The sequence below is a fragment of the Mastomys coucha genome, unplaced genomic scaffold (genome assembly GCF_008632895.1).
Source record: "Mastomys coucha isolate ucsf_1 unplaced genomic scaffold, UCSF_Mcou_1 pScaffold8, whole genome shotgun sequence".
Lineage (NCBI taxonomy): Eukaryota > Metazoa > Chordata > Mammalia > Rodentia > Muridae > Mastomys > Mastomys coucha.
The window spans coordinates 14,484,592-14,511,456 of NW_022196914.1; positions in this window are offsets into that span (position 1 = coordinate 14,484,592).

Consider the following 26,865-nt stretch of genomic DNA (forward strand, 5'->3'; position numbering starts at 1 on the left):
AGAGTATACAATTTCTCCAGCTGAAACTTGATAATCACAGTATAAATAGTCATGTCATTTCTTTACTACCTTTAATATTACTATTTTACTATTATCAGCTTAGTTATGTTGTGTTTAGTTTTGACATAATTTAAAGCTTCATTTTCAAGTGTTTCTATTTTAATACATCTTTGACTAAAGAAAATCAAGTTATTAATAAATATCTTATTTAAAGTTAACCTTTTGATGAAAATAACATAATTTTCCGCTCTTAGTGACACTCACATAAATAATGTATGTGTCTTCACTTGACAATAAATAGTGCATGTCACTAAATAAGTGCAGTTTCTTGGTAAAGTAAACAAAAGAAATGGAAAACTTTGAGGATTAAAAATGTTATAAAAGTATAGCTTATTGGTTGTTGGATATGTGCACTGGGGTCAACATTGTACTCTATAAAACCAGCAAACAAACAAACAAAGCAGGAATGAACAGTGCTTCAAAGTGGTACTTCACTGGAGTCTGTGACCTTTCATTTTGATACAATATAAAAGGTAGTGGTTTTGGCCAGGAATAGACTTACAGCAGAAAATATCCTGGAAGAAAATATGTTTTGGGGGAATTGGTTGTGGTAGTATTGTTTTATTTGTTTGTTTGTTTGTTTTGACAGTTGCACTGTCTGTTTCCAAAGTAGTGACAAATACACTAAAAGAGGAAGAAGGAAAAGGGAAGAAGAGAGTTAGAAAGAAGAGAAAATTTATGTTAGGTTTTACAGACATTCATTTTCGGGCTGGAGATGGTTCAGGAGTTACAAATAGCAGGTGCTCGTCTAGAGAAGACTGGTTGAGCCCATAAGCTACATTGGTGGTTCACAAATATGTCTAACACCATTTATGGATGATTCAATGCCTTCTTCTGGCTTCTGAAGATACCAGGAGTGAACATTGTACACAAAAATATAAATGTACATAAAATATTTTAATTTTTAAATAGATTCTTAGTGTGTTACACATCACCCACATCAGTCCTATACATCCTTTCCTCCCCGCATAGTTTCACTTCACCTTTGCTACAGCCCCCTCAAAATAACACACACACACACACAGACACACACACACACACACACACACACACAAGAAAAAAGGAACAAAGGGAAGAACAACTAAAACAGCAAAACAAAGCATAGTAAACATCTCATCATGGAAGCTGTAGTATGCAGCAGTGTGTCCCAGAGTGTATTCTTTTTGTAGATACATTTTCAATTGCAAATGTTCATTGCAGTGGGTTATTGGACTGGTTGGAGAGCTCTGGATTTTGTGACACAACCAATATTGTATCCCCACCAGGACTCTTTCTGGTTATCTGCTTGCTGTCCTTGGTCATGGAGTCCCTACAGCTTTGGAACCGCAGGACTGGCCTATTCATGCACCCCCACCATTCAAAGATGGTGTTAGTTACTTTGGCATAACAGTAGACTTGGTGTTTGATAGTCACTTCCCTGGAACTCTCTGCAATGCTATGTTTCTTATTTAGAACCACACCTAGCTGTTATACCCTCCTGCTTGTTTACTGAATAGCCATTTATTCAACAATGCCCAAAAGAAAAAAAAATGCTTCACAGTCTGATCCAATTAAATTTGAATACTTTGTGGATCACATCTTTAATGCTTTCCTTTTTTTTTCTCTTCAAAGCTAAAGAAGGAAAATAGTAGACCTATTATTTTTTTGCCTGAGACTGCAAACTTTTCTTTCTTTCTTATGGTATAAGCCAAACACCCTGAGTTGTACAACCACCTTGCTGCCCATGGAGAGCTAACAGTTAAGAACAAAATCTACAAGGAGAATATAATTAAATTGATTGCAAAAGTAGGTAGGCACCATGGCTAAGATCAGCCCTCGAACCTTTTCAAATCTGGACTTCAAAGTGTAGAAGACAATAAATAGTTATACCTGAACTATGAAAATTGTATACTATGTTACATATGCACATGCAAACTAATATGTAATAAACATGTATGCTCATACATAATGAACACTTTATTCTGTAGCATATACTATGATATAAGTATAACTCATAGTTTATGCCTCTACCCAAAGCATTCTGATAACAACCATGGTGTTTATTAGGCTTATCGGGCAATGATGTTATGCTCTTTTTTTTAGGGTAACTCCCTCTAGCTAAATGATGTTTGTGATTAATTAAAAATTTAGCATAAGAGACCATAGACTCTTTTGAAAACTACTCTAGGAAACTGTTTATTTTTCTTCTAAAAAATTAGATTCTTCTCTCATCCAATATGTCAAGACCACAGTTTCCCCTCCCTCCACTCTTCCCAACCCTGCCTACCCACAACTCCTCTTCATAAGAACCATTTATTCCCATGTTTCCCTTCAAAAAAGAGCAGGTCTCCAAGAGACAACAACCAACCATGACAAAACAAGATACAGTAAGACAGGCAGAAGCCATTATACTGAGGTTGTAACAGGCAACCCAAGAGGAGGAAAAGAGTGGCACTAGTAGTCAAAAGAGTCAGACATACCTGGTCCTACTGTTAAAGTTTCCCAAGAACAGCCATAACATATATACAGAAAATCTAGTGCAGACCCATGTAAGCTCACTCTTGCTGCTTCAGTCTCTGTGAGCCCATGTGAGCCCTGTTTAGTTGATTCTAGGGCCATCTTCTCCTGTCCTTCAGCCCCTCTGACTCCTACAATCTTTCCTCCTACTCTTCTTTGAGGTACCAAGTGAAGGGACCCAATGAAGACTTCTAACTTATACTCTCTGCATAATGTCTAGCTGTGACTCTCATACCCAACCTCATCTGCTGCAGGAGGAAGCCTCTCTGAAGATGACTGGAAAAGGCACTGAAATATAAGTTTAGCAGATTATCATTAGGATTCATTTCATTGTGGTTTTGTTTGGTTGGTTGGTTGGTTTGATTTGTTGTTGTTGTTGTTGCTTGATTGTTTTGTTTTTGTTTTGTTTTTGAATTTTGGTTTTTGGTTTTTAGTTTTTTGCTAGTGTGCTTCACTCTACCTTATGGCAATCCAGTCTCTAATTCTTCTTTCTCTAGGAAGTGTAAGACATGTGTTCCCTCTGGCAGTAGGGTCTCAAGTTAAACCAAACATTGCTTGGCCACTCCTACAACTTTTATACTACCATTTCCCCAGCACATATTGCAGACAGGTCTGACTGTAGGTGGAGGGTTTTGTGGCTGGGTTTGTGTCCAGGTAATCATGGTTGCTGGTGAACTACAAGTCCATATTGAAATTTATCTTGTGGGTCTCACAAGATTCTTTAGCTTCCTTTAGTTGATTACTAGCAAAATATCATTTGATAAGACTCACTCAGACTTATCATTATTGGCTGGAAGTAGTTAAACTCTTTTGGAGTCTTTCATCTGTTTCATTTTACATTAGTCTGGTGTTGCATCCAAAACAAAATGCCACAAACTGGGTATTTTAAGATTATGGATGTAAGACGTTTAATGAGCCAGCATAGACCCTAATGAGGGCTCTTCTTCTGTATCTTCCAGAGTGTTCTTGTTTTTCCTTAGAAGAAGGTAGGAGAGTGCATCTTTCTGAATTGTAAAGGAACACAACCAACCAATTTAAGTCCCAATTCAATTGAAAATAAACTGGAAGCTTCTATATTTATTTAGATCAGAATGTGGAAAGTTACTTTAGCAAGTTAAGAGTACATCTGTACAGAGGTAATAAAATCAAAAAGATAATATGGAAATGGCCAAGTACAAGAATCAATAAGTTTCTTTGAGATTTAATGAAAGAAGAGACAAAATTGAGTAAATATGGATGATGTTTTCTCATTAATAAATTTTATTTATATGATTCAAACAAAAACACAAGTCTATACCTATGGGTGTTTTAATGGCATGTATGTAAGAACACCACATGCATGTTTGGTGCCTGTAGTGGCCAGAAGAGTCTATTTGGTTCCTTGAAATGAGGATTGCAGCATGCTGTAAGCCACTTGCAAAAGTCCTTTCTGAAATTTATGAATTGAAGCAAGGCTAGTTTTTCCATCAGTGGTTTATTGCTAAGGAATGTGTCAGCTACTTAAGACCTATTCTTCAACATAATATATGCTGCCGTCTCATGTAGCACAGTGGCATCTATAAGACAGCTCTGGCCAATAAACTTAAAGTGCTTTAATGAAAACTGGTAAACCTGTCACTGAAGAACAACAATAAATAGTTCTTTAATACTTCCACTTAGTCAAAGGATTTATAGATTTTATATCTTGTTACATGTATGTTAAAAATCATTCAGATAGTGCTAGAGTATGCAAGGTACTTCAAACAACATAATAAAATACTTTTTACAAAATATGCATTTATTGATTTTTCAATATTTGTCTTATAGGCATTACTTTACAGCATATCATTTAAAAACAGTTTCCAAACATAATTATCTAATTCATTTAATTTGTACATGATTTCTTCCTCTCTCTACTCAATGTCCCACTCCCTCCACTCCCTTTCAAATTCATGACCATTTTACTTGTGACTACTATTTTATCACTCATGCATATGCTACTGAGTGCATTTAGTGTTTCTCCTCTGTGTTAAATGCTAAACACCTGAGATTGAATAACCTGCCAGGGTGCTTATTTTCTGTCTCTCAGTAGCCATTGGTTGCTTGTAGCTCTTCATTAATTACTTTTACTTCTAAGTAAAAGTGAGATCATAGCATTTCACATTTTGAAAGCACTTGGGTATAACTTCTCATTTGAATAAATATCAAAACTCGTTTTTCACTAAATCATTTAATGAATGAGTGACAATACATGACATAATGATTTTTAGTAATTTAGAATATGAACATGCTTATTGTATTTTGCTTCAATACTAGACAAAGGTAAACAATTATAATTCTGAAAGTAGTTTCAGAAGAAACTGGATGAATTACTGTATCTAAAAACTGAGGCAATCAAAATCTATAAAAAATAAAATAACAAGAGCTACTCTCAGATATAAGTATTTCGTTTTCTTTTTATTAAGATACTTACATATTAACATCAATCATCAAATTATTACATGCTGAGTTCTGCACTAACACATGTGTTTGTGTTCTCAATGGAACCCGCTTCTTCTCATGAGTGCTAATTATTTTGGGGGATTGTTTGATTTTTATTAGTTTTATTTATTTTTTACAGTTCAGTCATTACCTCAATCCCAGTCCTCCCTTCCACAATTCCTCATTCCATTCTTTCTCCCTACTGTCTCCAGGAGGATGTCCCCACCCACACTCCAACCCCCACCCCTACCAGTCCTTCCCAATTCCTGGGGCCTCAAGTTTCTCTAAGGTTAGGGATAATCACTATTAAAAGCAAAACAAATGCTTTAACATTTATTGTATTTCAACAGTCGGTCCATTAACTAAATTCATAAACTATAAGATGTGCTGTATGAAAATTATTCTGTGACCAAATTTAAAATGTAAGTACAAAAGAAAAAAATTAAACTTAGCCCCCAGAGAACAAATAACAAGACAGTTTGTTGTACTTTAACCTTCAATTTTCAATTCTATGATATTTTTCAATGGTTGAATTAATATAGTTCATAAAGAATTATAAAAGCTTTTAAAATTGTCATAAAACCAAATTTATAGCTTCAATTTAAAGTTTACATCTTTTGCAAAATAGGTCACTGAGGACACCCCCCCAAACACACGTGCTCAGGGAGGTATTTAGTAAAAGGTGGTTGAGTGAGTGTGAGAGTCAGAAAGGATGAATGATCTCAAGGAGACAGTGTCTTCCAACCGCAACAGGCCTCACCATATGGATTCACAAAGACTTCTGAAAATTGAAGGAACGCAGGATCTCAGCTCTGAGAAGAGATATGGACACTGACAACCATCCTCATCCAAAAAACTTTCTCCAATTAGCATCTTCTTGCAAAGGAAAGAGCATTCATTTTCAAAGGAGTCTCACTGGGTATGTTAGCAACACTTAACTTCAGGCCCCATTCCTAGCAGTACATACCCAGCATTTCTCTCATATTGGTTTGTTTGGGCATATTTTGACTGACTTTTCTCAATCTTGTAGATTACGGTTTCCAATCGTGTGATTTTAATTTTTGCTTTGTGTGGTGTGTGGTGTATGTCTTATGTTTTGGTTTGGTGCTTTACTTTTATACTTTTATTATTATTTTTGTCTGCTTATTATATAAGAGAAAGAATAAGAACAGAATTGGATGCTTTGAGAGGTGAGGAAGATATGGGAGCATTAGAATGGGAGAAACTGTGACGATAGGATATTTTATGAAAAAACAATTTGTATTGATATTTTTAGGAATATCTATACATATGCCAATACATACACATTATTATATGATAATTAATGGAAAAGAACAAGGGTGGCATATTGGACAGTTTAAAGGGAGGGAGAAAAGGGGAAAACGATAATACCAATTTTTTTAAAAAGTGTTTGTCAAAAACAAATAAAATACTATAGGTACCACAAAAGTAAATAAAATCATCATTTTGATTACCTTGCCTGCTGTAGTAGGTTAATATATTGTAGTTTACTTGAAAGCAAGTTTGAATTTTCTATTTCAAATCCTATTGCATCAGAGCTGACCTTTTAAGTTCTATGATAGAGTCCCCTTATCCTCCCTATTTTGTCAACTTAGCATTACATAATTTTTGTTGTTCTTTAGTGTTATATTTTATTTTGTCCTCAAATACACTAGATATTGAAGCATATTTAAATGATTGCACTCCTTATCTTTGGTTTATTATTTTTAAGTCATGGACAAAATGTGTTTCTGATTTGGATTTTCCTGTACAATGACAACAGCTACTAATTCTTGCAATAGCTTTTCTTTGGTTACTCTAGGAATCCATTTATCTAGGAAACTTTTATTTTCATCCTTTTTGCACATTGGATTTTCTCCTATTACTGATTCCTGTAAACTTTGTATTAACTATATTACTTGCTTCTCTTTAATACCTAATTAAGTTTTGAATAAAGTAGTATAAGAACAAATGCATGAATACTGAAGTGGCTAGTAAGCTCAACAAGGTCCTTTCTCAGTACTGTTTCATCTTTTGTTTAAACTTTCACTCCCTTCTGTCTCTTAAGTGTTTGATGGATAAAAATTAAATATGAAAACATCATAACTGCAAAAGTTTTCACTGAAATGAGCAAAATTAAATGTCATCCTGTCCAACATCAGCAACTTTGGGATTTAGACTGAAGACTTCTGATAGCTCATAGTATGTGGAAGCTAGCCTGCAAATTGAGTTTGGCGCATGTACGGAGATGTAAGTGGCAACAGAGAGTTGGAAATTTTCTCCTGGAAAAACAGGTTTATTTCTTCAGTATTGGCGGTAAGTTATATTTTATAAGCTTGCAATTATATTTTAAAATATAATTTTATAAAATAAAATATATTTTAGAATTTGACATGTTCTTGAATGAGCCTGGTCTGAAGAGGTTTCACAGAAGAATTTATAATTTAAATTTTAATTTCCAAAAGATAAGAACAATCCAGTGGTATCAGGGAAAGATGGAAACTATATACCTTATGATTGAAGCCAGTTTTAAGGAAAATTATATACTGTTTTGACATAGTAAGCAGTGACCAAGTCAAAGAATCAATGAAGTCAAAACACAGAAGAAAGTCACATAAAATAATCTAACATGAAAATAAAAGATAGTTTAAAAATTCAAATAAAAATGTTGGTACCATATGTTACAGGAATAAAGCTGTTCATGCTAGCATGTAGCTCAGTGGGAGATCACTTGCCTAAAACACACACAACATTCTGTGCTCCATCTCAACACTGTTAAGGTCAATGAGACTGTGGAAAACACATGTTCCTTTAGTATGACCCATAAATTTATGAAGGTCAATGTTTGCAGAAATAGAAACAAATACTCTTTATGTAGAGTTTTTTTTTTTTTAAATGGGGTAGTGTTGTCAAATCTGAAAGTAAAATTTGCATCAGTAAACAAAAGCATTCTTTAACCCTAGATAGAAATGTAGGATATGTGTTGGTCTGGGACTAAGGGGAGTGCAGTAGCAAAGACTATATAAATATTAGGATTGTTGAATGAAGGCCAATAGGTATGGATTTATAATTAAACTCCACCATTCACCATCTGGGTAGGCTTCTGCACAAGCCTTATAATCCAAGTGATTGTACTATGTGCTTAAAACCAAAGTGCAAACACTGTCAGATATAATAAGCATGAAGATCCCTTAAGGATAAAAATTAGAAAAGGGTGGCTAACTTTGATGTAGGTAGAGCTGCCTCCCCGCCCATTGTACATGATTCTGTCAAGTTCTGCTTTGCGAGCTCACAGATCTGATGGAATTTTTCCCCACACTACAATTTCAATTAATTTCTGTGCTGAGTGTACTTCAGATTTGTAAATAAATGTGTGTTTGCTCGGTACAAAAAGATCAATTCTAATTTGAAACAACAGGTAGAAAGAAAAAATACCTGAATAATTCAATTGGCTAACAAGTTCCTTGTTTGCTTTGATCACACTAAATTCTCAAATATGCTTCATTTGAAAATGAGAACGATTAGAGAAAAGATGAAATTGAAAATGAAGACTCCTGGAATGATGAATGTATCAGGCCACACCAGTGTTTTATATTTTAATTCACTTTCACAATCGCTTTGCTTCATATGTGCATGCTTAGCTAGGGCTTTAAAAGCGAGAGGTGGCAGTGTGACTAGTTTTACAAGGAGTTCTAAACCAAATAAAGGATTGTGTGGGAACATCTGTTAGGTCCATTAGAGTTTTAGATCAAGTGAAAAGTACCACCTGTGACTTTTAACTTGTAGTGACTTTCCAGGCAGGGTTGATATGTGATTAGAAATAAGTGTAGTTTCCTGACACACTTCAGGAGACTATAACTCAAGGACTAATCTTCCTTTTGCATGTCCATCATTGCACTATAATTCAGTTCAAGTTCTTAGGTCTCACTTTGTGTCAAGATAGGTTTAATGTAGACTTAGACCAAGAATTGCTTTTATAATGAGTCAATTAAATTGGATTGTTATCAGATATTTCTAAAAAAAAAAATTAAATAAAAGCTAAATCAAATTTTAATTTCAAACTAGTTAGGTTGTTACGTCCGAAGAAGCAATATCTTCACAGGAGGTTTTCACACTTGCCTCTTTTCTCAACATTTTCTTCCTATTGATTTTTATTTTAGCATTCACATTCTCCCCACACATAGTTGACTAATTGATAATTTTAGACGTATTGTTCTTTTTATAATGTTATTTAAGAAAAGATGTTCCTCAAGTCTTCATAAATAGCAGATGTTCCTAATCCAGTGAATATTGATTGGCATGTTTGTATGGCATACAGGGTAGGAAGATAGTATTATAGGACCATAAATATGACAATAAGAGTTTTATTTTATATAAAGTGTGAATATTTTACTTAGGAAAATTTTGTATTCTAAAATTGTACACTGCAACTTTTTTTCATTTTCTGCAATGTGTATGGTTGAAGCACATCCTAAACTTTTCTACCCTAGGTAAGTATTTTTGACTCCAGAACCCCCTTTTCCAGCCAAGCATTTATCATTCACAGCTTAATAGGTATAGTTAGAGGGTTTTGTTCTAGTTTCCTACTATCGCTATGGTAACCGAATGAATAAAATCAACTTTGAGCAAGCTGGGATTTATTTGGCTTACATTTCCAGGTTGCATGCATCGTTTATGGGATTTCAGGTAGGAACTGTGACAAGAATCTGAGGGAGAAAGTATGAATAAAAACGTCTTGCAACTTTGATAATAAGCCTGTACTTAAGTAACTTTTTTATACTGCCCAGAGCCACCTTCCTAGAGAACAGTGTTGTCTGTAGTAGGCTGGGGACTCCTACATTTTGTAACAATCAAGACAGCCCTCTCCAAATGTACCCAGACTGATTCTTCCTCCACTGCATCTAGGCTGTGTCAAGTTGACAGTTGAAGCTAATAGGACAGTCAGTATGGAGCTTGAGAACCTACAAACTTCTCATGCTGCTATTTTGTCTGCACCTCAATGTTGCCTCAAGAATAATATAGCCTAGTTAGCATGAGATTCAAGATGAGGAAGAATCCACTGTACGGACATCGTTAATTGGACTTTCCTAACAGTTCAATCAAACAAGTAGTTCTGATACTCTAAGAACTAGCAAATTCAATATTCCTAAAAGCTCCAATTATTTTTATTCCTGATTTCTTTTGTTATCCGTTAAAATGACCCTGTTTTATTAATAAATTTTTTCTCCTGAAATGATAGATTTTCTTTCCTTCTTTCTTCATTCATTCTTTCTTTCTTCCTTTCTTCTCTTTTTTTCTTTTGCTTCTCTGCCCCTTGTAGATAAACATTGTATTCTAGTCTCTTTTCTACTTCTGTGGCAAAACTCTTTATCAAATAAAATATATAAAGAAAAATAGTTGACTGGCTTCCATGTTCAAAGGGTTAGTGTCCATGATGGAAGAGCGAGACATGAACAAAGACAACTGGCAATTCATCTCTTGATCCACAAACATGAGCATATAGAAAACACTGGAATGACACAAGTCTTTTGAAACCTCAAAGCACTCTTCCTCCCAAGTTGCTTGCCTTCTATGTAGAGCACACACCTTGTAATCCTTCCCAAATAGTTCCATAAAGTGATGAACATTAATTCACAATAGAACTGCATTGTCATTCAAACCATCAAAGACAGATAATCTCATATTCACAATATCTTGAGGTACAGAAATTTTTAATTTTAGATGATATAGCTATATGTAAAAATTTGACTACTAAATTTATTTCATACATATAGCAATCACTAAAATGGTCATCTTTGACAAGAAGTGTAAGCTTTAGCTCTCAAGTGGTCTCATGATCTTTAGAGGAAATAAAAGGTACAGTCTAGTGCACTGTGTTAGCGGGATATGATGTTCAGTAGGGTATTTAATTAATTTTCATTTACAATGTGTTCACATTGGAGATAAGCACATAATGAGTCAACTAGTACCTGCCTTTATTTCTTCTCAGTAGAATGCACAGCATCTCAATGGTGATAACATAAAGCAATAAGGGAAAATAATTCGGCCAGTTTGAAATAAAACAGTTTGCAACTCCTAGATTGGAAAAATATTTTTAGTACCTTTCTAATTTTCTCTCTATTGAAAACATGCTGATTAAACTACCTAGCCACCAGGAGGATATAGTCTCCTAACCCACTAAGCTGTGGCTCACGGGGGATAATAAAAACCATAAGAACTCTCAGAAGCAGAGTCAAGATCCATGAACTATAAAGATTCAGGTAGTGCTCTCAGGAAGCAAGTTTCCATCAAAGAAAGAGAACAGCTTATGGTTACTCCAACTGCATATAATGGCAGCAGGAGAAGGAAATATTCAGAATTCCTTTTAATTAATAATAACTATTTCTCATTATGAAGTATTTTTTTGTTTCCCTTTCATTGGGATCTGAATATGAGGATGTTAAATAATTTTAATATTTTCACAAAGTTTAGATCAAGAGAATCTTTAAATTATTATTTGGAGTCATTGGAAACTTAGGAATATTCCTGATATTATGTGACTTTATTGGTATTAAACTTTCATATATTAGTAACAAGTATCAATATCAATTAATGGAAACCTTTTTATTTTACTTTATATTTATATTAATTTTTATTTTGTATTTATGTTTATATTTGTTATTTTACCTGTACTTATAGTTACTTTCCCTTCTATTGAAAATAGATTATTTTCTCATACAATAAATCTTGATTACAGCAGAAGACCAAACCTCAGTGGTTAGGTCATGTTCCAGGATGAAATAAGAAAAAAATATCAGTTATGATACTGGGATGACTGTTGATGTTACATTGAACAATTGTGGAGTAAAAGCTTAAGGAGAAATGCTTTTATGTCCACTTACTATAATCCACAATAAGTATGCATTTTTTTAAAAAATAAATGGTCAGTTAAGAATAATGTAAGTAGCCTGGCAGTGGTGGCACACGCCTTTAATCCCAGCACTTGGGAGGCAGAAGTAGGTGTATTTCTGAGTTGGAGGCCAGCCTGTTCTACAGAGTGAATTCCACGATAGCCAGGGCTATACAGAGAAACCCTGTCTCAAAAAACCAAAAGAAAAAAAGAAAAAAAAAGAATAATGTAAGTAAATATTAATGAGAAGACCTTAGTTAAATACATTTTTACTAAGCCAAAAGAACCTTAAAAATATCGTTGAAGCATATCAAGAATGCTATGCAGCAATGAATGGAAAAAGCAAATATCTCTTCTTACATCTAGTTGCTGACTGGCATATGATACTGTAGATAAATCATATGTACAAATTGATAGTACAAGAAATTTTATTGAATTATTCCATAGTATCTGTTGAGTATCCTGATCTGAATGAGTTGTATTGGATTGAACCAGAGAGTTGAAAAAAAAGATATATGCAAGTGCCATATTGAGTAAACACACTTGGCTTTGAAGTATGGAATTCAATAGCCTAGGAACCTCTGATGGCCAAGCCTAAAAATGCCATGACAGCATTTATTATAGCTGCCATGGTTTATTCTAAGTCTCAATTTCATTTCATTTTAGGGCTAACATCCACACTCCACATTCTTAACATCTTCTTTCAGCATCCAGGTCAAGACAAGCAGCCCAGAGTGGCCTGTTGTGCTCCAGCACAGTCTGACTGGGACTTCTGGCCTACTTGGCATGCTTGTCTGTATTCCTAAGCTTCCTGTTTCTGGGCTGACCTCTGTACAGCCATTTTGCCACCTTCTGTGGACTATTAACTACACGCCTTCTCCTGAGGTAAGAGTACTCTCCTGGGTTACTTTCACTTCAGGAAGTGGCTACTTTCAGCCAACTTCCTGGTTGGCCTAATGCCATCTTGGCAGAGCCTGAAGAGCCAGGCAACCCTAGAGCATGGCTATTCTAGTGACTTCCTGAGAGGGCGATATATCAGAATCCCTGCTTCATCTCAGTCTACATGTTGTTTCAGTAGTTTGTCTTGCCTCAAACTCGGTATGCTCTGAAAAGCCTTATTTAAAAAAAAAAATATTCTTGATCTACCTGGATAGTATGACACAAGGTTCAACTTAAAGACAAATAGAACATCAGTAAGAATAGTGTTTGATTTATAAGCTATAGGAGTTGCTAATTAAACTTAGAGCTGTGGCTTAAAGAAATGCAGCTACCCTAAGGGATACTGTCAAATGCCAGCAAAAGAAAAAAATGTTGTTATGGATTCTTGTATCAATAATTATTCTCTCTCAATACAGTATTTAGAATTTTGCCAATTTCCAACCTAGTAAACCATTCATTAAAAAGAAAGTTTATCTCCTTTGAGGATAAAAACTGAATTGCCATAGGAAAACCAAATCTGGAATAAATTCCTCTCTAAGTTTCCCCAAAGTAAACAACAGTAATTTACTGAAAGACCAATTAGATAATTAGAATATTTAGATCTTAGGAGACCAACTGATTAGAATGTAATTTATACTACCACCAATGGACCAAATTTACAATGACAGTGCCTATGTTTTAGAAGTTATAAATGAGTTGTTGGATCTAGTACCATCTGTGATGAGTCTGGTGATTTTATCTACCAAAGTGAAATTTTGCCTTGATAATTCATTGTATAGTGTTAGATATACATATACTCACAAATAAAATTACAGCAGTGATATCATGATTGGAATAAGAGTTTTAAGCCCTAGCAACATCTCCCCTCAGTAAACACAGCCAATTAAAATACAAGACCATCACCATAGATAGTATAACAGAGATTCTTGTCATTCTAAAGAAAGTGAAAATAAAATGTCTTCACCAAACCTTTTATAGAGCTGAACATAAATTATAAAAAGCTAAATTATTTCTATGCTGTTTTGTTTAGTGTTTGTCTTTGCTAGCAATGTGTATTTCCTTCAGACAATAAATACTGCTGTTTTCACCCATTAGATTAGCATGCATCATTAAAGAGTAGAAATTATGAAATTTAGAATTAATTTTGGCAGGAATTTTCTTCCTCATGAAAATGTGTGGCATCTTATATCATTAGCCTGAAGTAAGTTTCACTAACTTCATAAGTTCAAATGCTTTTCTTTACATATATGTCTGTGCAAGGCGCCTATCACATTCCTGCTAAGGAGAATTAATTCCATTAATGGTTGATTTTTATCTTATACTATACTACCAATATAATACTGTAAATTATTTACAGTAAATTACTTTATGTAAAATTTTATGTAAATTATTACTCTATCCTGAGATTAACAAAAATATCACATTATATAGAAAAGTTTACCTGGGGAGGTACACAGCTTGAAGAATATTTTAAATATTTAAGATGGTATTATATGTTCTAGATTAAATTCTCAATTCCTAGAATCAACAATAATACTAAATACTGACAATATTGACTTTCAAAGATGACAGAAAGAACAGGGGTTCTTTAACTAAAAGTTTGAATAACTGCCCCTTTCACCAGCACATGAAAGACTGAAAATTCTATCCTCTCTGAACTTTAACTTGTGGTTCTACAAAATAGAACACCCATTTTCATAAAATCCTAACATTTTCTTGAGGGTCACAATAAAAAAAATCCTCAGGAAGCTAAAATCATTACTGCTATTTGAACATATTGCTGCTGAAAACAATGGAAATATTTTATGTGTTTCATACTTTTTATTGAGAAAATTTATAAAGTGCTATGCAATGAGAAAGTTTGGTCATATTTATAAGGTATAGACTTTATTGTATCTTAATTCTTTCATGTGTGAACAGAAGTGTGTTGATTGCTATGACAATGTTCCAACTGAAAGACAAGTAGAAGATCAATTAGGTCAGTGCTTAAATTATAAACCAAATACATCAAATGCTGATGTAGGCTAGAGCTGTGCCCTTATTCTGGGTAGCTTGCACTAACTGAAGCTCTGTGTCCAATGTCTACTCTTGCAAAGGAGGATGGTCATGGGTTACAGCAGGGTGATATCTATGGCAAGTATGATCCTTCCAAGATGAATAAATATGCTTCATCCTTCATAAAAGGAAAATTTATTTCATTTCAAATGAAAAGGCATAAATCCTAGTAAAAATAATGAGTGAGTGAATTATAGTAAAGAGATAAAAGTTATCTAATGTGTGGCTCCAACTGCAGCAAAGGGAAAATAAATCTCATCAGGTAACAGACTTTTTGGTAGTATCCTTTTAGTTACGATCTTGGAGAGTCATTGATTGGAAAAGAAGGAACCTAATTTTAACAAGATTCGTTAACTGGAAAGAAATAAACTAAAAAGAGCTTTAGTGAGTTCACTGCCATTGTTACTTATGCAAAGCTGTTCCAATTTATCCCAATGTCTTCAACTCTTTCTGTGTCAGAATCTTCTCTGTTTAGTGAGCTCAGGAAGGAAATATGATAAGTCACACTAGTAAATTCTCTAGATTTAAGACATACTTCTTAGTATACCTTTGATATATTTTTCAGTCACCAAGTAATATATGTTCAGCAAAAAGTCATCGACTTTGGATCTGTCTGTGAAGAGGTCAAACTAAATATTGAGGGTCATAAGGAAATAAGCAATCATTGCTACTAGTTCAATAGCATTTTTGAATTACCTAAAATTCATAGCCAGGTGATGTTATGGTTTTCTTAGAAATAGCTTTCTGGACATCTATACAGGAATGTTCTCAAAGGTTTTTGTTTGTTTGTTTTGTTTGTTTGTTTTGCTTTCCATCTAAAAACAACTGGTGAGGGCTAGAAATATATCCCAGTTGTTAAAGTTTCTCTCAAGTGTAGGTACTCTGGACTGAATATGGGGATAGTATAACTACTGTCATGTTCTTCTAGCTGTTGAAACAGAAGCAAAAACTTTGTTATTCATTTTCCCCTATTGATTTTATAAAGGTGGACTCAGTAATTTCCAATATACATGAATATGTAAACATGGATCCATATTATTCTATTAAAAGTCAAATTGATACAATGTTTTAGAAAGCAGTTTTGGTAGTTCTCAGTTCTCAAAGCCAACGTGGAGTACCACATTCCCTGTCCCCATTTTTAATTTGTATTTTATCCTCATATGGGGACATTCTTAAATCTATGTTCTCTTTTAGTCCTAGCCCTCTGAACATTTACCCTCCTTAAGGATCAATTACTGTTTACTTTTCTTTATGGTTTATACAAACTTTATGAGTGAAAGAAGTTCACTCCTTTGGCTAAATACTGAATTTCTGTCATTACCTAATTGAAGTCTCACTATGAGGTTAAGAATTCCAACTAAAAATCTCCTCTTGCAATGGATTTAATTGTCTTCACAGAGTGTTCTTAGCAGGATTGTTCTTCCAGCCCAACCAGCATTTCACAGATAGCAGATTCTAACCTCAACCATTGGACTTCTCTGTAATTTCCCTTTCCTTGCACTCGTTCTTCTAATCTTTCTTCAGTGTTTTTTCTCTCTGTTTTCTAAAACTTTTTCTGCTGTATTTTTTTTTTTTAATTTCTTGGTTGTAGCAAGTCTCATCATTCACATTTTTTAACTACCTCTAATTAAGTTCAACATTTTTATCACAGGGATTTTTATAACATGGGGATTTAGTTACATCCCTTCCTTGGCCTCATTTCTTTTTCTAATAATACACCACCACAGATTTGGTAAGTTACATGAAAAAGAAAGAAACAAGGGGAATAAAGTAGAATACCTTCTTCCCTTCCCTGTCCAGTGATCTCTCCTTCTGCTTGCATGTCCAGTGTTCAGTTATAGTTCAGGATTTTGTACAAAAACCTGGTAAAGTTTCTAGTCTCATAATTCCTCACAATAGAGATTTTAGACATGGGTGACTTATCATATCCCAATATAAATACCTCTCTGTATGCAGTTCTACTGAATGACTAAAGTTCTAGGAAAATGTTCAAATATTTGTAATAGGATTAGAGAGGCAATCCCAAACACAAAAGTTATTTACCCCGTTTAACTACATTACTGACCCCTAACCCCTTTACACTTTTCCTGTCCAGTTCCATTGTTTCAATTGCATTCTGTAAATAGGCATACACTTGGATTCTTCTGTGTCCACACTAACTATTTTTTTCCATTGTTAAAATGTCTCTTTCCTTTTCTTTGGCAAATTCTCATCAAACCCTGGTCATCACAAGCCTTTGAGTATTTCACAAGGTTTTCCTATGAAATCTTGTATGACATCAATGTTTAATAAATGATTCTAACTGCATGTGGTACTTCCAGCCACTGTTTTCCTTCATTTCACTCTTTGACTCACTAATCACTTTCTCAAAAGCTATAATTTTATCAGGTGTCCATGATGTCCTTGGCACAATGTATTTTATTGTTGAAATGCAATAAAACCATCTTCCTGGACATTATCTTTTATATTTATAGTAACAGAACTACATTTTTTCTTAATCAGTTTTATTATGTTCATAGTTAGCTTTTATTTCAAATCAAATATAATGTATTTTGGTATCATCATAGATTTTTTTTTAACAAGAACTGATTACTTTCTCTTAGAGTAAAGCAGAATGTACTAATATTTCATTAGTATTTTCAAACAGAAAATCATATTTTTTCTTTCATAATTCACATGAAAATAATGGGGCCTCTGAAAACTAAATTCTGTGAGAGATAGTATATTCTAAGAAAGGCAAAAATAGAGTTGTTTTTAAATAGTCAATCTTTTGGAAATAAATAAATCCTCTGCTGTTTCCTAGATGCAGAGAACATTACATTATAATTTTATATTTGAACTTTCTCATCTGAAAAATGGGTACAATGTGAATTATCACCTTCTCATATTTTATAACTATACAATATCAAATGTATCAGGGCTTGAACAAGTTTGACACTTACAGTTATTCAGTAAAAAGGTTATTCTTACAAGACATAGGGTTTGTGTTGGATTATGAGAATATTGAGTTAGTTAAAAATTAGTGAGGCACAAAGAAGGGAAAGGAAGCTACCATGGCAGGGTTTTGACTCCTGTATAAATGCTCTCAGGATTCTTTATAAACAAGAGAGTAATCCAGTAGAGGGTGCCATTGTAGAAGGTAGAAAACTAATTTGAAGATGTGGAGTATCACAGATTTATACACAGAGGAGCTCTAGATGCTTGCATCCCACAACATTGCCTATTGGTTGGCAACACAGCTTATTTAGTGTGGAACTAAAAGTAATAAAGTTAAAGTATGCTTGCTGTGCTGGTATTATAATGAAGCTTGATGAATTCTTAAGTGTAAAGAAAGGAAGAACAGAAATGAAAATGAAAGACTTGACTATTGGTGCTGCCTATGTCTTTAAGTAGGCAGCCACACTATTCACCCTGAATCATGAGTCCCTTAATTCTGAGTTGTGACTTGGTGCTAAAGGGCACATGGGTATGTTTCCTCCTTAACTGTGAAATTCTTCACTTTTATTGTTTCTCACTCGCACTTTCAAACCTTGCAAATGCTGTATTATTACACTATTACATAGCACAATCACTGCTATCTCTCACTTGCCTGTGCTGATCTATGCACAGCACCTTCTGTCAAATAAGTCAGGACCCCCGTGTCTGATGGAATCAGTTCATCAAAACTGCTGGGCTTTCTACTAATCATCTTTCTCAAAATGTATTACTAAGCACATTAGCAGCCTTTGGTGTTTCAGCTTGGGTGCAGCAAAACAACTTTGTGTTTCACTGCTCTCTTTGTAAAGAAATCAATGGTTTTCAAACTAAACTACTCGTGGCAAACATGTTAGGTTCATTAGCATCTGCCCTGGTTGTCTGCATGGAGGTTATACTGCAAATCTGATTTGCATTTTTATCTGTAACGAGCACAAGGTTTGAATTGCCTAAATGTTTCCTTAATTATTGCTCCCATTCTCTTCCACACCCATTCACCTCAAACCTTCCACAAGCAGAGAGCAGGACTAATTAGTATCTAATTGATATTTTTTTCAGTAGTGCAACAGAATCACTCTCAATACAAAGAGAGTAATTTCATTATGCGCTGTAGAGAACACTTAATCAGTCATAATAGCAAATATGGGAGTATTTGTTAGGTCTCTAGAATGATGTATTTTAAATAAGAAGCACCTGGATATCTCTACTAGATTTTTGTTATACAAATAAGAAAACTTTATAACTACTCATTTATTCCTTGCATAAAACTGGGATGTTATTGTACATTCGCTCAAGTAGGTAGTGCAGAAAATGAAAATGAAAAAAGATAAAGCTTCTCTCTATGAATACATTAATTATTGGTGAAAATTTGAAAAACATAATTGAATGAGATTGTAGATTTGTCCTGAGAATCCTAAAGTCACAAGAAAAGGCAAACACTGGTATAAAGATGAGGAAGAGGGACTCGTAGAAGAGGTATAATCATTGAAATCATTGACAAAGAAAGAATGCAGAGAAGTAGCCATGAGGATAGAAGAAAGATTGACACATTCACATTCATTAAATACATACAGGCCATAGAATAATATTTAACCATACACTCAACTTAAAGTTCACAGTTTCAAGTTAAAATATTAAGGTGTACTTTAAAAGATGTAAAAGCAACAAAATATTTTTATAAATATTATATGTTGGGCTACTTCTGTAATAAATAAGTTTCTGTGATCTCTAAAATTTAGACAACACACACATACACACATACGCACGCACATGGAAAGTTTGTATTCTTAGGGGTTTTATTTGTTTCTTTGATTGACTGATTACTTTTAAATATTTTTAATGAGGACACTATTCTTCTCTGTGCCTTTGGCTATCCAAGAACTCACTGGATAGATGAGGATAATGCTTAAACTCAAAGATGCATCTAATTTGGCCTCCTGAGTGCTGAGATTAAAGGTATTTTCCATTCACAACACAGGTTTTCCCACATGTCAATCTGGTGAAGGCATAGCCTCAAATGGAGTTCCTTCTTCTAAAACAACAATATTGACATAATATTGGAAAGTACAGATGCTATTGGAAGAAGGGAGAAAACAAATAAGAATATTTATTTTAATCCTATGAAAACATGAAAAGTATACTATTTGTGTTGAGAAGATCAGTACTTGGCAATGAACTAAGTTTGATTTTGGTTTGATGTCTATTTATTGTGAATTAATACACATAGCAACTGTCTTCATCATGCCCTTTCCAAACATGCAACATTTTTTTTTCTTTTGGTTTTTAGAGACAGGGTTTCTCTGTGTAGCCCTGACTGTCCTGGAACTCACTCTGTATAACAGGCTGGCCTTGAACTCAGAAATCTGCCTGTCTCTGCCTCCCAAGTGCTGGGATTAAAGGCGTATGCCAACACTGCCTGGCTAACATACAACATTTTTAACAGTCCTCCCTTCCTATCACTCTCCATCATGTCTCTGCACTACTCTCCTTCTTCAGCTTAGTCCCTTTACACTTCCATGCCACATGTTTTCCATGAAAACCCATTCGATTTGAATCCCATCTGCTTTCTAAGACTTTGTTCTTTGTTGTCTTTCTAGTTCATGACTTGTATCCATATCCCCATGCACAGCTATGCAATTTAATGAATTTACCTATGAGAGAAAATGTTATATTTTCCTGAGTCTCCTTTAATCAGTTAATAGAAAAACACTCAGGTTCTTTTAGTTCCCTCACAAGTATGTATAAGTGTTATACTAAGGAGCAAATGAGTTTTACCTAGTAGTATAAACTCATACACCACACATGCACATGCATGTGTGCATGAATACAAACACACACACACACATAAAAGATAAAAATACATTTAAAGTTCACCATTAGATAAGAAGCTACTGGAAAATGATAAGAGCTTGGAAGAGAAGAATCGGTTTTACCCAAGAATATGTTCCTGAGTAGAGTGAACTTTCTCATTACAAGGTCAAACCTGCAAGAATTTATGAGATTTGTTGCTTGTGTTTTAATTGGATATTTTATCTATTTATATTTCAAATGTTATCCCATATTCTCATTTCCCTTCTGAAAACCCCCTATCCCACCCCCTCCTTCTGCTTCTTTGAGGGTGTTCCCCCCACACACCTACCCATTCCCTCTTCCCTATCCTGGCATTCCCCTACACTGGGGCATCTATCCAGCCTTCACAGGACCAAGTGCCTCCCCTCCCATTGATGTCCAGGCCTCCCCTCCCATTGATGTCCAGCAAGGCCATCCTCTGCTACATGTGCGGCTAGCGTCGTGGGTCCCTCCATGTACTCTTTGGTTGATGATTTAGTGCCTGGGAGCTCTGGGGGATCAGGTTGGTAGATAGTGTTCTTCCTATGAGGCTACAAACTCCCTCAGCTCCTTCATTCCTTTCTCTAACTCCTCTGTTGGGGATGCTGTGTTCAGTCCAATGGCTGGCTGCAAGCATCTGCCTTGGTATTTGAAAGGCTCTAGCTGAGCCTCTCAGGAGACAGCTATATCAAGTTTCTGCTTTAAGCAGGGGAAAAAAGAAAAAGAATTTGAGTGTGGAGAGAAAGGGGGATCTGGGAGGAGTTAAAGCAAGAGTGCTGAATATGATCAGGACATGTTGTATGGAGGTTTCAAAGAAACCAAAATAAGGAAGAAATAAGAGACAAGAAAGCCTTAAGTATAATGCAGAAACCTGTCAACAGGCCATACCAAATGAGAATAGAGTTAATATTAGAATGATTTAGAATTTATAGACAAAAGTACTGAAAACTTTACCTCACTGAATTTGCCAGACTTATTGCCACTAGGCCATACTCGTTTGTATCCTTTAACACTACATTTGTATGACTCCCCAAAATACATGAACTTCATGTGTAGTACTTGTTTTTTATTTCTGAAGATGTTGTGCCCCACAGTATCCCATTAAATAATTTTGTATCCTATTCTGTTTACTACTTGTGCTTGCAGTCATAAGCAATAAATCAGCAACTCAGAAAAATATATTATTTATCTAGAAGTATCTGGGTTGTCTTATAACAAACATTTTTTTGTGTATGTAATTATATGTAAATACAGATATTATATGGATTATTGGACTGATGACGCTACAGGCCCAGATCATTATATTTTAAATTTTGCAGAGTAACTAGGAATCTATTAGTAACTAGACTAGAACCCATTCCTGAAATACTTTCCCAAAGTTTCTGGCTACATCCTGGCCCTGCTTTAAGAACTTGCATAACACAAAATTAAATGACAATGAATTAATTGTTTTGGAAGAGGAAGTGTCAAGACAGCATAATTTTGACTCTGCAGTATAGTCATTACTGATTACAACTATGCAGTTCTATAAAGAAAATGATCAGCAAATGAGGCAGAAAGAAATGTGAAACATGTGTTTGTTGGAGAGGAAAATTTTACTAAGAAGCTTAGTGCCTCAGCCCAATCATGATCTGGAAAGGAAAATGTAATGGTTAAAGATATCTTGAAGCTGATGGTGCTTCAACATGTGAATGCATTAGGCTACAATAATATTCTTAGACATTATAACATAGAAAGGATATATTTCACAACCCTACAGGTCATGTGGGGTAGTGGTCTGTTCAGGCAACCTGGGCCGGTTGAGTATAGCTCTGGAACCCTGAAGCCCCAATGGGCGATTTCTGTCTGCAAGGGGACAGAAGGAATTCAGCCATACCTCCTGGTACCCTGGCTCCTGTTTCAGTCACAACCTCTCAAGGCCCCCAGTAGGAAATGTGTGTTCTGTCATGTAGACAATGCCCCAAGCTCCCAGCATTCTAGCTGGACCCTACCCCCAGTCAACTGACCACAGCCAGGAATGTTCCACCCCACAGATAGCCCCACCTCACAATATAAAGGGTGATTTGCCCCTCCTCTCTCTCTTGCTCTCCTCTCTTGCTCTCTTGCTTCCTTACCTGCTTTCTTGTGCTCTTCCTCTTTTCCTCTCTTGCTCTCTTCCTTTCTTGCCCTTTCTCTCTCTCTCCTTCTCTTCTCCTCTCCTTCCTCTCCTTTCTTTCTCTCCACATGGCCAGCCTCTTTTCTCTTTCCTATAATAAAATATTTCATGTCTATATATTGCCTCCTCTTAACTAATGTGTCACACAGCCCCAACATCGGCAGTAGAGAGACCCAGGCCCATCAAGGTCAGACAGTTATGAGAGATCTAACAGGACTTTAAAGGAAAGGCCCATAGAAGAGAGGGGGGATAAAGCTTATGGCCTAGGCATTTATTCAGAAACAATTAAGTCTCAGATCCATTATTCTGGGAACAAAGAAGCTGTATGGAAAAGTTCTTGGCTACACATGTTGGTCTCCTTAAAACAGCCTCTGGGGCACTTTGTTTATAATAGGATGGGATTCCAGTTAGAAGGTAGTTCTGAACAAGAAGTGATAAGTTGTGGCTTACCTTGATCAGGGTGGTGAGGAATGGGTAGAAAGTGATATGTTTTCATATTGGACTATCTTAGTCAGAGTTTCTATTTCTGCACAAACATCATGACCAAGAAGCAACTTTGGAAGGAAAGGGTTTATTCAGCATGCTTCCACATTGCTATTGATCACCTGAGGAGGTCAGGACTGGAACTCAAGCAGGTCAGCAAGCAGGAGCTGATGCAGATGCCATGGAAGGATATTTCTTACTGGCTTGCTTCCCCTGGCTTGCTCAGCCTGCTCTCTTATAGAACCCAAGACTTCGAGCCCAGGGATGGCCCTACCCACAAGGGGCCCTATCCCCTTGATCACTAATTGAGAAAACACCCCCCAGCTGGACCTCATGGAGGCATCTCCCCAACTGAAGCTCCTTTCTCTATGACAACTTCAGCCTGTGTCAAGTTGACACACAAAACCAACCAGTACATGGACTTAATGGGACTGCCTTCTGGTCCCCTGTTTAACATGGAAAGAAAGAAGAATCTTTTTCTAATGTCTCACTTTCTTTATATGCCTGCTCAGTATATAGTCATTGTTTTATACAGTGGGTTTCATCATGAACTTTTGATATAAAGTACATTGATCAAATTTAACCCCTGATAACCTCTATTTTAGTTTTATGATTTTGATCTAACTTGATTGCACACATTAAGTAAATCTCTTGTGATTCTTAAAAAAAAAAAGTTATCCATATTATTAAAATAAAACTTTCTGCTCTGAATTGGAAAGACAGAGGGGAGTTCAGAGGGATACCCTACCATCACAACAAGAACCACATTGCTAAAAGTGAAGTTTATGAAAGAAAAGGGCAAAAGAAGTTGTGTTTTCCTATAAAGTAATAGATTGAAGAATCAGAATTTGCTGTTAATGTAGTTGAAACAGGTAAAAGTTTATCATACCCTAAAAATGGACCTTGGCAATGACAGTCATGTGGTAGTGGCTTGAAAGTCATGAAAGGCAGAAGAGTGAAGGACTCATAAATTCTTTTTCTGTACTTTCCCTTAGAAATTGAGATTGGCTCATAGTTTCTACCACAGACAATGATAGGCCACTGTGTAAAGATATAAGCATGATGCCTGTTTTGAATGAAGAACACAAGAGAACAGAGATGTTAGTGTTATGACACATCTGCCACAAAATGCTGCATAGAGAGACTAGAGAAAGCCACCAACCTCAAACACTGAATAAAAAACAAAAACACTACAAAACCACTTTGTGCCATTCTAGATAATGGACAGCAGTCTAAACTCTTTGAAACTGAAGCTCCGGGTCCTGTACAGCTGGAACAATGTTGTGCTGTGTTTGCCTTACAAAATCTTTTAGTATAGTTTTTCATTGCTATGTCCTCCTTCCTACCTCCTTATCGCGTCCTCCTCGACCAGCAAGAAAGACACGTCCCAAGAGCTCTTTATGCAGTTTATTCAGGAACCTTGAACAATCTTCAGCACCAAGGGCAACGCCCTCAGCTGTTAAGCACTCTCAAGCTTAGCCAATACCAATGGGCCACGTGGCAAAAGCGGATAGGTCACCAAATGCGGAAGCAACCAAGGGCAGCAAGTTTAGCCAAATAAGGGCTTTGTTTATGAGACCTCTCGCACTCGGGATGGCAGAAGCCAGCACTGTTTCGGGACGTGGCTCAAGCGGCTTTCCACAGTTCCTCCTTTTAGTTTTTAAACAAAACAGGCAAGAGTAGAGGTCTGATCTCTGATGCTGGAAAACAGAGACATTATACTGATCCTCACTTAGTTGTCATCCACCCAAAGAGTACCAGACCCATCTGATACCCTTTTCTCAGAGGCGGGGCCTGGGGTATCAACCCGCATGCAATCAGACGTGCTCTTTTTGGGGCTGCTAGAAGCTGACCCGGAGTACAGTGCTTCGTCTTGCAGCCTGAATGTGATGATCATTTTTGCATGACTTCCAGCCGTGCCTGGGGAGACTGTCCTGCTTCAGTGGCCATAAATGCCTGTACAATCATGGCTTCATCCTGTCTTTGAGTGAACCCGATCCTGCAAATACACCACAGGCCCACAAGGCAGACCAGAAATAGGAGACCAACCATAGCCCCCATGCCTGCCCATTATTTCCAAGATGACAAGCCAGAGCCTAAACCAACATCCGCCCATGTGGAATTGACTGTAGCCATGGACAATCTCAGTTAATCCATCAGATCCTCAAAATTCGCCGACCAATTTCCTTGGTTCCATTTGGCTCTCCATCAGGAACAGGAGCAGGAGGACGCACAGAACATTCAGGAACGATCTTTTCATTTTGCATGGCACACTTCTGCGTCAGTCATTCGGGAACCCGCAGAGGCTCCAAATGATCCTGCGGAAAACACAAACAGATCCTCTCGCCCATGCCAACAATGGACCAAGACCATGCCATATGCCCATGATCACATCCTTCCACTTCACAAATCCCTTCAAGGAACCTCTGCTGCACTGATGATGATCCGCAGCAGAAAAGTCATCTACATACAAATTTAAAAAATTTAAGGTAAAAAGGGCAAGGGCTATTCTTTCTTTTGGGGTATGGCCTTGGCCAATTCCCCCTTTTTGTTTTTGTAAAAGCTCCTTCAAGGTGCAAGGAGCATGCTCCACAATTCCTTGCCCTTGTGGATTATATGGCAAGCCATGGGAGACATGAACTTCCATCTGTTTACAAAAGGACATAAAACTCTGAGCTGTATAAGCAGGTCCATTATCTATTTTTAGCTTCTGGGGTTTGCCTCAATCAGCCCATGCCTCTAGGCAATGTGGGATGACATTGCATACGTTTTCTCCACTCAAAGGGGTGGCATGAATGATCCCAGAACACGTACCTACAGATACGTGAACATATTTTAAAGTTCCAAATTCAGAAATATGTGTCACATCCATCTGCTAGATCTTAAGGGGGGACAAGTCCTGTGGATTGAGACCCATGCCAGGGGGATGATGATGGATTATACATTGAGGACAATCTAAGACCACCTGTAGGGCATCAGCTCGCGACAGGTGGAACTTCATCTGCAGTCTTAGCATTCACATGAAAAGTCTGATGAAATTGTCTAGCCTGTTCCAATGAAGAACTCATAAGTATACATTCCATTCTAGTCCATTGATCTACAACATTATTTCCTTTACTTAATGGTCTGGGTAATCCTGTATGTGCACGAATATGCTGAATATAAAATAACTCTCTTCGTTGCCAAATTAAACTTTGCAAATCCTTCAATAATACACAAACAGTACTATTAATTTTAATGGGGCCAATGGTTTCAAGAATTTTAACAGCATTAACAACATAAGCCGAATGAGATATCAAATTAAAAGCAAATTGGCAATTTTTAAAAACTTCAATTACTATTTTTAGTTCAACTACTAGAGGAGAGCCCGGCGGGAATTAACATAACACGGGCTCTTGTTTCTCTACCAAATAGGCCCCACAGCCCATTTTATAACCATCAGTAAACACATTTGGGGTCCCAGTTATAGGGGCAGCTGATGTAATCTTTGGAAAGATCACAGGATGCTCTCTAAAGAAGGATAATA